At 32.1% G+C, this 9,985-nt stretch overlaps 1 pseudogene; it reads left to right on the top strand.

Moving 5' to 3' along the window:
- The first annotated feature begins 6,252 nt into the window (after positions 1 to 6,252).
- LOC116585351 lies at positions 6,253 to 6,371 on the top strand (annotated as a pseudogene).
- Positions 6,372 to 9,985: the final 3,614 nt, after the last annotated feature.

Genomic DNA, 9,985 nt, shown 5'->3' with positions numbered 1-9,985 from the left:
CCTACTTCCTTGCTATTTAAGTGACTTTCACGTAAGGGGGTTTAACTTCTTGCATGCCCACTGGGATGCTATGATTCCATAAATCAAAGAACTATTACTGCTTCCAAGATGGCAATGTGTAGACTTCATCATATTGTTGAAGTTGACACACCTCACAATAGTCAGGCATTCTGTGAATCAGTGCTACCAAATCCCTATTCTTTAAATCATTGTTTAAGTAATCAACATTTTTTTCCCCTAAGTTCTAAGGCTTGACAGAAATCCTAGATATAAAATCATTTACTTCCAAGAAGATCCTTAATCAATCAAGGGATTTGATGACATGAACACAGTCCATTAATATCCTGTAAACTGATGAGAAAGTTGAAATCTTACCGGTGCTGTATTTCTTTTGCAAATCTTTATGGTTGTGTATTTTACAGAGGATAAAAACACTAAAATATATTGTTTGGGATTAAAATCACTCCTTTTAATAATCAGGATTATTTCTTTTTAAAAGCATATTATTTGAATTTTCAGCCTCCAGTACACCAAAGGATAGTACAGATGCCTAAATATTCAAAAAGGTAAGTTTTCAAGTGTTAGAAAGGTAGGCAGTATTTGGAGCTTATCAGATTCAGCAGACTGCCAGACTAAGAAAGAAATATTAAAATGCTTCACAAAAGCAAAAATAGTAAATTGATTAGAGAAGTTACATTTTGGAATGGTAGCAATACAATTTATTTTGTCAGTGGATGTTAAAGAATATCTTCTCTAAATGCACATATTCTGTTTTATTTTTCATATGAAATTAATAAAAATTTGACTTAAAATGTATTGTAATTTGTTTTAGGCTAGACATTTTTATAGTGGAATGGTTAAAATATTGTAATTCCCTTAGTCATTATCAAGTTTTTTTACTACATCTGAGTGCTTCTATAGGCATTTTCATATTAATTTATGTATACTGCATTATTTGTTAATTCATGTATTAATAATTTTAAAAACACATTTAAATAAATTTGTTTATGTATTTATTTAACATTTACTTAATAGATTTATTTAATAATCCAGGATAATCAAGCATGAGCTCAGACTACAAGAAACATGTATTGAAGTTCTGGCTAAAGGAAGAAAAGTTATTAACAATAAACCAGGAAAACCATAAAATAATTTTAAGCTTTTTTCAGTTAGATCAAATGATTTATTTTATCTCTACAGTAAATACTATAGAAGGTTTATATATTTGAACAAAGTTACCTTATCCAAATTTCTGACTTAGTGTGAGGTTGACAATCTTGGGCAGTAATTAGACCTCTCTCTACTTTTATTTCAGACTTTCCTTCTTTATAATGGATATTTCAGGTATATGAAAATAACCAAAATAAATAATACAAAAGTGACATGAAAATTCTGAAAAAAGGTATTTTTATTTAATTGTATTAATAGTTCCAGGTACCTAGAAACATTTTCCTATTATTTTAATTTCCATCATTGGTCCCACTTGTGTCCAGAAACATTTTAATCATCCATTTAAAGCCAGTAATTTTACTTAGATTGATAAATAAATACTCTGGCCCCCTTAAAATGGAAGTAATGCAAAGTTAAGTGGCAAAAAGTATGGAGTGTTAAGGAGGAGGAAAAAAAAAAAAAGAGTTGGGGATAGTAACTCTATCCTATTAGTGATTATTTTATACTTCAGGGATAAACATTTCCAGGGTTAAATAAACATGGTTTATTGCTCTGAATAAAAATACAGATCTTTACAGCACAAAAAGAAATTAGTCAAAATCTCCATCTGAATTTAATTGAGCATGATCCTGCCCAACTAGGTTCACTGAATATTGAGAAAGTCCCAGATATTCTAGATAATGAGTATAGTCAAACAGCTTATTAATTTTTTCAAGTTTTTATCTAAATTCCAGTTAGGTTTATTATTTTCTTATAGTCAAGATATGGAACCTGGCAACAATTAAACAAGAGGTATATGGTTCTCCTTGATTTCAAGGAAGGATTTTACTTAATTTTACTACAGGAAACTAGATTTTAATAAGTATTCTTCAAAATAGAAAAATGTCCCAATTTATTTTTTAAATCAGCATTTTACATCTATAAAGCCCTTTGCATTCATTGTAACAGTTCATCAGTGTAAGACTCTATTGGATTATATTGTTGCTGTTGTTGTTACTTTTATGTTCCAGACAAGAATAAAGGAAACACAGCAGAGATAAATTGTCTTAGTTCAAAGACCTCTAATGTATTGATGTAAAAATCTAGGTAGTAAAATATAATTAAAGCTATAGTACAACTTTATATCTATGTAGTAACAGTTATATATCATAGTTGAGTTTATGATCATAATAGAATGTGGGGAAATAGGCATTACCATTTTGGCAACCTGGCATTATTTATTAAATTGAACATGGATATATTATTTCATGCAACAATTCATCCAGTAGGAATATTTTTTCACATATTTACTATCAACTGTAACTAAATATGCTCATTAATTAAGGTTCTTGAGAATATTATTTGTAACACATACAAAATGAAAATAACAAATGTTTAGTAGAAGGCTAATTAAATTCTTGATAACCAATCCATACTTCAAATGATTCTACTCTAAAGTAATAGTAATTAATAAATAACTCTACTATTGTAATATAAGGTCTTTAGGTTATATATGTTTTTCAAAATTTATTTACTTATTTTAGAGAAAGAGAACATGAGCAGGGGGTTAGGATGGGGCAGACTCCCAGTTGAGTGTGGAGCCCACCTACAGCTCTGTCTCAAGACGCTGGGATTATGACCAGAGCTGAAATCAAGAGTTGGATACTTAATCAACTGAGCCACACAGGAGACCCTTTAGGATATATCATTAACTAAATTTAAAAGCATTATACCAAAAATGTGGATAGTACATTCCCACCTTGTAAAAATGAAGCCTATAATTTATAGGCAAATGTTATGTACTAATACATATGACATTTTTGATGCTATTTATCTTTTGAGAATGGAATTATGGGTCTAGGTTGGGAAGATGGTCCACATTTTTACATACATTTTTAACATTTAATTTTTAATAGGTGCAGGTTTTTATTTCATGACAAAAAAGGAGAAAATAATAATAATTTTAATAAAAGTGATTTAGTGTTATCATATGTTAAATACTGTACTAGCCCTTTATATTCAATGTAATCCTCAAAACATTCTGAGGAAGATAACATTATTACCCTGGTTGTAAAGAAGAGGTGAAATAGAAGGACAAAGAAGTTAAATAACTAAACCCTATTAACTAGCCAGAAATGCTACGTGGAGAAGGCTAGGTATATATCATTCCCAAGTTTGTGCTTTTAAGTACTTCATGCGAATTTCACTAATCAAAATAATATTTAATGTGGAAGAATAGATCTAGTTCATATAACAAATTCCTGACCTACTTTTCATATGACCTTACTTGCCTTATGCTTAAACAGAGAAGGAACAAATGATTTTGTATAAATTAGAGCTAAATTAGCATCCAGGGAAATTCTTTTTTTTTTTTTTTTGTTTTTTTGTTTATAAGTGTAATCTGAATATTTAGTTCTTTTAAGAGAGATGGAAAAGGACCATTTTTGGCTTACAGATATAAGGTTCTCTTATTTCTAGCATGACCTGTGAAATGTCTTCATTTGTATCCTTACGTCTTTCCAATCCTAGTGCAAAGAGTTCAATACATGTTGATCCTAAAACAAGTAATCATTTTAAATATAAATTATTTTTATTTTCTCTATAAAAGACAAACATTTTGACATATTCATCTGTTCTTTAAAGCTTATCTTAGTAGTGGAAGCATCTGTGAGAAAACCAAACAGCTGTGAATCCAAATATAGAAACAGATTCAGTCTTTGCAACATAAAGGTTGGAAATGTGCTGCTGCTCAACACCGGAAACTATAAATGACAGTGCTATATGTTAGAGAAATAGCAATTTTAGAAATTCAACTTAATGCTAATTTATCTCACAGGGAGATGTTTATTATTCATAGTTGCATATTTTGCACTGTATTTTTCTAGTGTGAATATGTCCACATGTGACTTATACTTCAAAAGAAAAACTGATGAAAGATATATTTAGTTTTTATTTCTTTCTTTTTAATAGATATGATCTCGTAGAGCACAAAAATTCTACTTTTTAAATAGTAAGAGAAGAACAAAGTTTAAGGAAATTTCAGCTAAAACAATCCAATTAATGTGAACATATAGGAAAACAAATTTCCTGAGGAAAAATATTTTGTTTTTTTTTCCCTGAAAATAGGGTTGTACCCATTTCTCACTTTCTTTTATAGTCAACATAATCCCATTTGAATTAAATTCAGAGTTAAGATTATATGAGAAGAATTTGCTTACAAAAATCCAATTATATTTATTGTGCTATATTTGCTAAAATAGAAAAATTTATCTGTATATTTCAACAATGGAAATTGAAATAAAACTGTGTTAATCAATTTAAGAAAGTCATTAATCAAACACCTTGTTTTGCCAATCATTCAGATTTTTTGACATTTCTCTATAGAAGTGATAATGAACATCTGGTTTTATATTGTTAATGAGTGTGAAATGATACTGAATTTCTTTTTCCCTAGGACTTCTATGTCATTTTCCTATCCCCATTAGAGAATAAACACATAAAAGCACAGCTATTTGTAATGCAGACATTAATGTGAAATAGTCACAGTACAACTTCTTAGTGTTGTCAGTACTGGTGTATTTTTCAGATGTGTAATAATTTTTACAGATTTAATACATGTGACTACCAAAAAAGTTGCTAAAATGAAATCAAGGGACTTAGAACAGTAGAGTACAAATATATTACACATTTTTAGTATAGAAATTGTGCTACCAGAGAGGATCCTATAATAAAGTTATGAAAAAAAATTTGGAATTTTAATTAAAAATATTTGATTATGCCTTTTCATGGAAGAGGAATGCTATTACAAACATATCTATTGGGTAATAAGTTTATTAAGGAGAGTAAAGAAGAGAATGTAGAATAAATAAATTAAATTTCATTGAATATCACGTGCTTTATATGCCTGAACACATGGCATTTATTTCATATTTTATAATTTAAAAATAAGGAAATTTAGGTAACATGAAATTAAATTTCTTGCCCATGAACACATAAGTCATGAAAGGATTTTACCCAGCTCTATTAAATTTCAAAGCCCTTTTTTTTTCCCTCATTTCTATTGAGAGCTCATATTAAGATAGCATGGATTCCAAGAAGAGACACAAACACAAAACAAACACGAAAAAAGGTTTACAAACAGTCCAAGGGTGTGTCACTATTTAAAATATAGTAAAATTTTTGTTGTACATTGGAGAATGGTTCGGTAAATGCTGTGGTAAATTTAGTCAGCCCAGTATTTTCTTAAAATATGATCGAGACCCGTATGTAGAAGGTCCACCGGGTGGGTTTTCTTAGAATCGCATTCTGTGTCCTACACTAGATCTATTAATTAAAATCTTTGATACTGAAATGTGGTCATTTAGAGATGGTAAAAGTAATTCTCTAATTCACTGTTTAAATGCAAACACACACAAATAAACAAGAACTCGTTGTCCATCAATACTAATGAATTACTGCAAATTATTAACTTTGTAATTCTGGATAAAACCTTAACAGTCTATGAAATGTTTTTTGAATGAAATAAATAATGGCACTGAATTCATAGTAAGCTACTTAAGTAAAAATGTACATGCAAGCTTGATTATAAAAATTTTATATTTTATGTATGAATGTATGAAGCATGATTCATAAACATAATAAATATATGTTATATTCTTATATTGTAGTAGTTACTCTGGTTGAGGTGATCTTTCTCTGGCCCTTGATAAAAGCTTAATAGACAATCTTATGGTCACTTAAAAATCTCAAAACAGTCTCAATCAGAAATCCAGTCCAAGATATTAAGCAACACTTCAATCGACAAGTGAAACCAAGTCTACAAAATAAAGCCAAAGTTGAAAAGAACCCCATAAATAGGAAAGAAGAATGTGGTGGGCTTTTTCTTTTTTTACTCCGATGTGATGCATATAGATCTACATGAAGTGTCAGTGCCTTTGGAGCTTTCTTCTGGGAATGGAGAAACAGAAGAAGTAACAGGGATTTTCTTGTCTGTGGATGGATTTCTGCTCTTTGGGTCTGGCAATATTTAAAGTTGATTTTTCTAGTAAAAAGGTGAAGACATGGAGTGGGAAGGCCTTAAGTGGAAGGGAGAGCTGAAATATGAGCTTTGCGCAGTGGCAGTATCGTAGCCAATGAGGTTTATCCGAGGCGCGATTATTGCTAATTGAAATATGAGCTTTCATCTTGGCCTGGAAAGAATCATGTTGGTCAAAGCTTAGCTTCTACTGCATAGGGAATAAGTTCATGCCTGCTTGCCTTGTAAGAAGCAACACCTGCCTCTGTGACCAGCCAACCTGTTTGGCCAGGGACTGAAGCATTTCCCAGGACTTGGGATTTTTTGTGCTCAAACCAGAAGAGTCCCAGACAAGGTGGGACAAGTTAGCCACCCTGCTTTTAAGTCTAGAGTATTTAATTATTTTAAGAATTAAATCTCTTGTTTGGAAATCTAAAAATAAATAAGTAAAGGCATGAGAAAAACAATTATTTTACATGCTTTCAATCAAGCTTTCTAAGTAATGTCAAAGAAGCAGCCCTTAATAAGTTTTGGAATTATAAGGAGGCGAGAAAGGGGAATGAGGTGTTTAAAACAACAACAACAACAACAAAACAGACTCATCCAGGCATCAGTGCCCTCAAACAAAACAAAACAAAACAAAACAAAAACCCCAAAAGTACTAATTTGTTTTTCAAATATTGATTCTTTAAAAATTTTGAAGTTGGAAAATAACCAAGTAATAGAAAATCAATTTACTTTTATTATTATTTATTCATTCACTCAGTCACTTATTTAATTATTTATTTGTAATTCAGCATATGGAAAACTATCTTACACATGCTTTGGTATATAATGTCTATAGTACTGTTACATAAGAGAGAAATGATAGGGGCACCTGAGTGGCTCAGTCGGAAGCGTCTGCCTTCGGTTCAGGTCATGATCCCAGGGTCCTGTGATGGAGCCCCAGATCAGGTTCCCTGCTCACCAAGGAGTCTGTTTCTCCCTCTCCTTCTACCTGTCCCCCCTCTCATGCTCTCTCTCTCTCAAATAAATAAATAAAATCTTAAAAATAAAGAGATTGATAGCCCTATTTTTACAACTTGATATACGTGTGTAATTACATGGGCATTTAATGAGAATATTCAGAAAGAAAGGGAAAAGAGAATAAAAGAAGGGATAATTATTAAATAATCCTCTAGTGATATTATTAAATACCATAATACCTTTTTAACTGTTAAAAAACATCTTTTTCTCATGGTCAATTTCAAATAATAATTTTTAATTGAATTTAATTTTAATTTAATTTTAATTGAAGTCGTTCTAATAGCTTTCATACAACTGAAATACAGGCCCATATTATTCATATATTGTTTTATTTTCCTTCCTTAGAAGTGTATTTATTGAAGACATTTACCAAAAATACCACAATAGTCTTGTGTTTTATGTTATTACTCTTAATTTTGCTCCCCCTTCACTGTTCCTTCATTTTCAGTTTTCCTTGCAAAATCATCTTTCTCTATATTTCTTTAATTTAAATTCTATCTATCTGTATTTGCAATATTGACATTCCTTAGAGCTTGTTTCTTGTCCCTCTCCTCCTCTTTCCATATACTCATTCCCTAGGAGATGTCAGTGTTTCATTGAAACTTATTTCCATTTCATTGCAGACTACTTCCTAGAATAAATTCTTTGCCTAGATCGCCCATTAGATAGTAACACTTCTAATATCCACCTTTCTATATAACTTCACTATTGAATTGATTAAATAAAGTATAAAATGGAACTCTTTTTAGTTCTCCCTTTTTGAAATGTGTGTTCTATCCTTATTTAACCCTTAACAAATGAAATCTATTAATTAGTATTAATAAAGGACTCTATTCAATATAATCTCTGATTTCTTTTCTTCCTACCATTCCCTAGATCCATTCTGTATGAAGGCAAGTCGTGTTGATTCAATTTCAAAAATATATCTCAACTGCAAATATTTTCCTAAATTTTTTCTGCCATTATTATATCCATGGTATTTTTATTTTTTTTTTTACCAGACCACTACAACAGCACCCTAAATATCTTCATATGATCCCTTTTGTTTTTCTCCAATTTAGTCTGTATCTAAAAATTAGAAGTCTCTTCCATATGCATAAACATTCAATTTTTTTTCCCATAGCACTTGAAATAAATTTCAATAAATTTCCCCTGAACCTTAGGCCCTAAGTAATCCAACTCCTGTCTCTTCTGCCCTACCTAACAGCCCTTTCCCTTAAGTAAGCTATAGCCCTCCTGGTGGTCGATGAGCTTCTCAAACCACCACGATGTTTCTCAGATTGGGATTTGGTCATATATTATTTCCTTTTAGGCGAACGTTCCATCCTCCACTTTAGTCTAGTTATCTATTACTGTGTAACAAAATACCCCAACACTTAGTGGCTTAAAACAATAATCATTTATTAAATGTCACAATTTTGTAGATCAGAAATGTAAGCAGTACTCAGCTGGACAGTCCTTCTGCTCCACTTTGTGTGGAATGAAATTGCTCAATGATGTATAGTTAGTGGCTGATCTAGTGTAGAGCCTTCAAGACATTTCATTTATAAATCTGCTACCTTAATGAGGAAAGGACCAGTTTCAGCTGTTGCATATTTCCTCTTGATATAATTTCAGGGCTTCTCCACCAGCCACCAGCAAGCTGCTTGGACATAGCTAGTAGGTTCTCCAAAAGCATTCAGAGATCAGTAGTGGAAAGCAGTCTTTTCCCCCCGCCCTGCTTTGTTGTTGTTGTTGTTGTTTATTTATTTGACAGACAGAGATCACAAGTAGGCAGAGAGGCAGGCAGAGAGAGAGGGGGAAGCAGGCTCCCTGCTGAGCAGAGAGCCCGGTCTGGGCTCCATCCCAGGACTATGGGATCATGACCTGAGCCAAAGGCAGAGGCTTTAACTCACTGAGCCACCCAGGTGCCTTGGAAAGTAGTCTTTTTAAGTTAGTGTCCCAAAACAGGCAGATTCAACTTAAACACATTTCATTGCTCAAGGCAGTCGGAGTCTCCCAGATTCAAGACAAAGAAACTTAAACTTCACATCCTGATATGAAAAGTGTCAATGAATTTGTGGACAACTTTATTCTGCCACAACCTCAAAAATCTTGTTTATATTCTACAAAAAACATTGTCTCTTTCTAAGTCTTCCCTAAGCAGCATAATTAAATTGAGAGCCTACTATTGATATTTCTCTCAGAACATTGTTTGCTTGTTTATCAACATTTGTGATTTATCACTTTTCATAATTTTTTTAGAGAGGGAGGAAAAGGAGGGGGAGAGGGAGAGAGAGAGAGAGAGAGAAAGAAAATCATAAGCAGGCACCATGCTCTACACAAAGCCTGATTCTGGGCTCAATCTCTAGATCAGGACTTTGAGATCATGAAGAGAGCTGAAATCAAGAGTCAGAGGCTTAACTGATCGAGTCACCCAAGAGCTCCTATTTTTTTTTTAAAGATTTTATTTATTTATTTGACAGAGAGAAATCACAAGTAGACGGAGAGGCAGGCAGAGAGAGAGAGAGAGAGGGAAGCAGGCTCCTCGCTGAGCAGAGAGCCCGATGTGGGACTTGATCCCAGGACCCTGAGATCATGACCTGAGCCGAAGGCAGCGGCTTAACCCACTGAGCCACCCAGGCGCTCTCCTATGTTTTTAATTTAAAATTTTTTTCTATGCTTCATCTACTAAGAAATAATTGGTAATAAGACAAGAATGTTCACCTGTTTGTTTCTTTTTAGTGCCTAATATACTAATGACAATATAACAAGTATTGAGTCAGTTTTTAATAAATAACTTTTTAAGGAATAAAT

This window comes from Mustela erminea, chromosome 2 (assembly GCF_009829155.1).
Source record: "Mustela erminea isolate mMusErm1 chromosome 2, mMusErm1.Pri, whole genome shotgun sequence".
Taxonomy (NCBI): domain Eukaryota; kingdom Metazoa; phylum Chordata; class Mammalia; order Carnivora; family Mustelidae; genus Mustela; species Mustela erminea.
This window is presented reverse-complemented; position numbering and strand designations above follow the sequence as displayed.